Source organism: Rhea americana, unplaced genomic scaffold (assembly GCF_003343005.1).
Source record: "Rhea americana isolate MKP2758 unplaced genomic scaffold, rheAme1 scaffold_30, whole genome shotgun sequence".
In the NCBI taxonomy this organism is placed as follows: Eukaryota; Metazoa; Chordata; class Aves; order Rheiformes; family Rheidae; genus Rhea; species Rhea americana.
In genome coordinates, this window is record NW_028186424.1 from 5,280,842 (window position 1) to 5,285,755 (window position 4,914).

The 4,914-nt window shown below is 39.4% G+C and overlaps 1 protein-coding gene across 1 annotated transcript in view; it reads right to left on the reverse strand.

The window, feature by feature from the left end:
- Positions 1 to 138, reverse strand: part of SH3BP2 (SH3 domain binding protein 2) — a 39,528-nt gene extending 39,390 nt beyond the window's left edge. The window contains exon 1 of the mRNA XM_085309645.1: positions 55 to 138. The gene's annotated coding sequence lies outside the window, so the exon portion shown is untranslated. The remainder of the gene's footprint in view (positions 1 to 54) is intronic.
- Between the last annotated feature and the right edge of the window lie 4,776 nt (positions 139 to 4,914).

Below are 4,914 nucleotides of genomic sequence, written 5' to 3' on the forward strand. Positions count from 1 at the left end.
CCCGCGTGCCTCATGGAGCCCCGAGGAGGCGATTGCGGGCACGGGGGCTCTTACCTGGGCGCTGCCGGGGGCGCGGCGCGGCTCGCCTCAGCTCCGCCCGCCGCTGCAGCCGCCGCGCCGCCCTGTCATGCCCGAGCCGGCCGCGCAGCGAGAGCGCGGCTCCCCGGCGGCCGCCGCGCCCAGCGCCCGCCCCTTCCTTCACCTGCCGCCGCGGGCGCCGCCTCCCGCCGCCGCCGCCGCCGCCAGGGCAGCCCTCGCCGCGCCGGGCTGCGCTCTGCCCCCCGCGGCCGAGCCTGGCTAGCCAAACCCCTGGGCCGTACCTGCAAAGGACGGTGCGTGCTGAGGGAAGCGGAAGGTGGCCTTCGACGGGGACCTTTACTTGATTAAAAATTCGCTTCATTCTACCGTGATAGATTTAAGATATAATTTTGTGTCTTTCGATATTTTGGATCACCCCCTCTCCCGTTTTCCTCATATTGCTTCCCAGATTTATTTTTTCTAACTGAAAAGGTGAAAAAAAAATGTTAGGAGCAGAAAATTGAAAGATTAAAGTGCTATTTAAAAATATAAAGAATCTCAATTTGGAATATCTTACCAAAAGGCTAGCTAAGAAAAAAAGGTTCAACAGCTTAGAATTCATCTTTTCTCTTCTTGTAGAAACAAGATATACAAAGTAATACTACTACTGACTTGTCAGTTTTAACTCCACTTACATTTTTTACAGGAACACACCTGAAAGAGAGCACTCATTAAGGCAATACTGCTATCTAAATCATTGATTTTTGCATAATTCTGCAGATTCTTTTGCTGATTACTCAGCTAATATTTTCATTTAGTTTGAAAACCTTTAACCTTCACAGTGGCATAAGAATGGTTTCTGTGGTCAGAGAACATGTTAGTGTGACACTTCCCCTGAACGCCATTTATAAGTATTTTTCTTTGTCTTTCACAAACCTTCGAAGTGTGGCGTATCAGAGAAAATCACCCCTCTGAATACAAAAGGGATAGTGCTTGGTCTTACAGGGCTTCATCTATTTTGGCATAAATGTTTTAAGTACAGCAGAGCCTATCAAAACCTAGCTAGGAAAGGTGCTTTAGTGTAGAGCATTTATAATGCAAACATAGAGCTATTGACAGCTACTATTTGGCTTGAAGAACTAAAAAAGAGTATCATTTTTGAGTATACGGAAGTAATTGCACTGGCAAAACCTGAGAAAAATATAATTTCTTACACTTTCCCAAAACGTGCTCTGAAATCATCTCAGCTGCAGCTGGCACCAGCTATTACCCTGGCCTTAGCTTTCTCTTGCACGAAGACTGCCAGCTGTGCACAGCTGTGGGCAGGTTGTGTAATACGACTAAGTCCCGCTTGAAGACTGAAAGCTGGAAAGCTGTTAGTGTGCAGTACTTCCACTGACTTCACTGTGAGTTCTGTGTGAGGAGAATACCCTGACTTTGTTGGTGGAAATTACAGCATTTATTTCATGTCTGACTGAATCCAGAACTTTCCATCTCCAGAGAAAGATTAGTGCAACGAAAATGTTAAGCTAAAGCAGGTGTGGGAAACCTTCATTTTGTTGGCTGAATATGTCCTGTGACTTCATTTTATATGGTACAGCCCATGATTAAAATCAGAGTTTATGTTATTACTGGATAGCAGAGTATGTCAATGTGTGGTCTGCCAAATGTGTTGGAAAGGCTSATTTGGTCTTTAGCAAGGAAATATGCCCCACTCCCAAAAATGAAGGCTGAGCTGACTAACCTTTATACAAACCGTATTTTAGGGTAATATGAAAGTAATGCATATTTTTAACTGTAAGTATATATTATTTTCTGATAGTAACTTGCTTTTATTGTCTTCATGTCTTGTATCAGTGCAACAATTCTTTCATTCGTGATAGAGCCATCTCTTCCTATCACCAGGTAGCCAACAGTGCCAAGAGTCCTTCACTGCCTGCTTGCTATTTTCTCTAGAATCKTCGGCCTGGAAGAGGCCTCTTGGCTCCTGCATTGGCTGTATCACGTCCCGCGCTTTCTTTAAGGGTAACGGAGCCATTCTGTGTGACCTACGCTGCCTGCAGCTTTGCAGCTGAGAGCAGCTGGAATACTTGCTTGTTCCTTCTGGAAACCCTGTACCCAATACCCCGTAGGATCACAACTGCATAATGTCAGCAAATCGTAATTATTTTACTTATTATTCATTATTATTTTATTTATGTTCTTGCTGATTAAACTGATGAACTTACCAGTCCACAAGTGCATTATATACTCTTGAGTTTCTGTTGTTGTAGTCATCAAAATCACTCTGTTATTTTGAGTTGTATTCTCTTCTGCAGTGATGAAACATCCCAACTTCATCAGTAAATAAAATACAAGCACTTTTTCTTCTAAAGTCACAAATGAAAAAAAAAAATATTAACACTTCTCTGTATTTGTCYTGAGATAAATGCTTAAATAACTGCATTAGTAATTTCCTTCCAGCCTGATTCTTCGTTTTTCCACAGAAGCTATTGCTGGTTTTACACTAGCCAGATCTTTACCCATATTACATCCCCATCTAATTCATAGGGCAATTTATTAAATATATTTTTTTAAATCAAGCTGGATTATGATRTTGCCTTCATCTAAAAAGTCTATTTTCTTGTCTAAGAAAGTTCTCAGATTAATCTGGCATGGTCTATTTTTGGAGGAAAGAAGTTGCACTTTATCCCATTTACTTCTCTAATTACTTTTTTCTTTAGAATTTGCATGTAACTGAAATCAGATTAAAGGGACTATAAAGAATTAAGGTGATTTCACCTTTATTATTTTTAAATACTGAATTTGTACATCTCTTATTATGAAAAATAGTATATGATTTTCAGCTGGACTGGATTCTCAACTTAATAGATTTATTAAAAATACTTGTTTCTTTCTTTATGATTTTATCAGCCAACTCTTTCAGAATTCTGAGAAAGACACTGTCCCTGACTGCGCTGTGGTGCTACTTCCTCTTTCCTTGTTCTCTTTTCATTTACGTGCCTGAAAAACCTTGACCTATTTGTTTTATTTGTCTTTGCATGTCTAACTTAGCTTCACTTTCAGCAATTCTTACTTCCTCACCTTGTGGCAATATTTACCTTTGCTGATGGGTCTTTCTGTTTCTTGCAGAATCTCTGCTTATTCCTCCTGTCCTGTTTGTGATGGCTGTCTACTCAGTTTGAACTTCAGCTGCCCTGTAAAAGTTTTTCCTTTGATTAGGCTTTCATATAGTCATGTGGCACATAAATTGTAAAGACAGCCCAGTGCAAGCTGTCTGTACCAAACTAAGCATCATTCAAAATGCAAGTTTTATCTTTTTATCAATTATTCTGTAAAATGTATGCTAAAACATGCTCAATCCCAATAAATTGATGCATTTACGTCAAATTTCATGAATTTGTATTCTATTTGAAAGACATCAGAGAATTCTTCTACTACTATAAAAATACAGAAGTGCCAGATTAAGTACCGTGATACCTAAAAAAAAAAAAAAAAAAAAAAAAAAAAAAAAAAAAAAAAAAAAAAAAAAAAAAAAAAAAAAAAAAAAAAAAAAAAACCAAAAAAAAAAAACCCTACACTTAATTAGCTATTTAAATATGCCAGATACCTTCTGGTTTAAATATGCTCAGGTGTTTTTCAATCCACTGTTCTACTCTGGAATCACGGCCAATTTTGATTTTGCTTCCTGTTGTTTCTTTTAGTTGCCCTCACAATCCGGGAATGTAAACTGAAATCACATGAGCGAGGCTCGAGAGACACTATAACAAGAGGCCCTAATGGGGCCTCTYGGTAAAAGTGCAGTACACATAAATAGTAACGTTTGCTCTCAAAGGTTATTTGCTCTGAGAGCTACAAACATTCTGACTGTTCTCCCCACTATTAAAATGATGATATATTTAGGTGTAAACAGGGCACATAGCTGTGTTAATTAGAAGTGCCAGAGAAAAACGAAAAATATTTAAATTCCAGAGATAAAGAAATCTAAAATAGAGCAAGTGTTCATTAACAGTGTTCTCTACTGTGTTTATAGGACTCTTACCAAGTCTTTGGTAAAAATAAAGCCTTCGGGTTTTATTTTTCCTAGTGCTGACAAATACTGCAATTAATTTAAGTTACATAACCTGTTTCAGGGCCCAACTGTAACCCTGCAGAGACAGAGCAATTCATAACGGATGGAGGAAGTATGCCAGAAAAAGCAAGGCTTTGTGAAGGCATTTTGCCTATTTTTGTCACGATTTCTGGCCAAAGCTTTAAGGAAATAAACTCAATAATAATTGTGCAACATACTTGGCCATCAGCTAGTATGTCCCTCCTTGTCTTCAGTGTTGCTGATGCACAGGGTGGCAGGAAAGTGATCTGTGTGGGGTCATTACTGCTGCTGCCAACATAGATTATTCCCTTTCTTTGCTGCACTGGATTTGCAATCTAATCATGYCACTCATCTCTGCAGAAAGCAGTGGTCTCTTTTGACTGTTTTTCAGTGTTTGTGTTGAAGCAGTTATAATTTGGGTTTAGTGTCCACATAACTGGGTTTTGTCATGGGAGATTCAGGGATCTCTATTTTAATAACGTATTATGTGGTTACATGAATTACCTGGGGAGAAAATGAAAACTATTTAAAAAAAGTGGATCTGTAAAAATTCTGGGAAACCAATCTGTCACATACTTGGTGTTCAGAGGAAATAACCGCACTTTGGATAGCTGGATTTTGAACCTATATGATTATACTTAAGTGAGGAGGAGGCCATTATTGAGATGAGAAAAATGTATTTTTCTTAACCTGCTCCTTCTTACTGGAAGAACAGACGGACTTTTCCCACATGACCTTATCTGGCTACCTGTGTTCTGATGAGGCAGGTGAAARTCACCAGAATTTCCGTCATACCTTCTTCC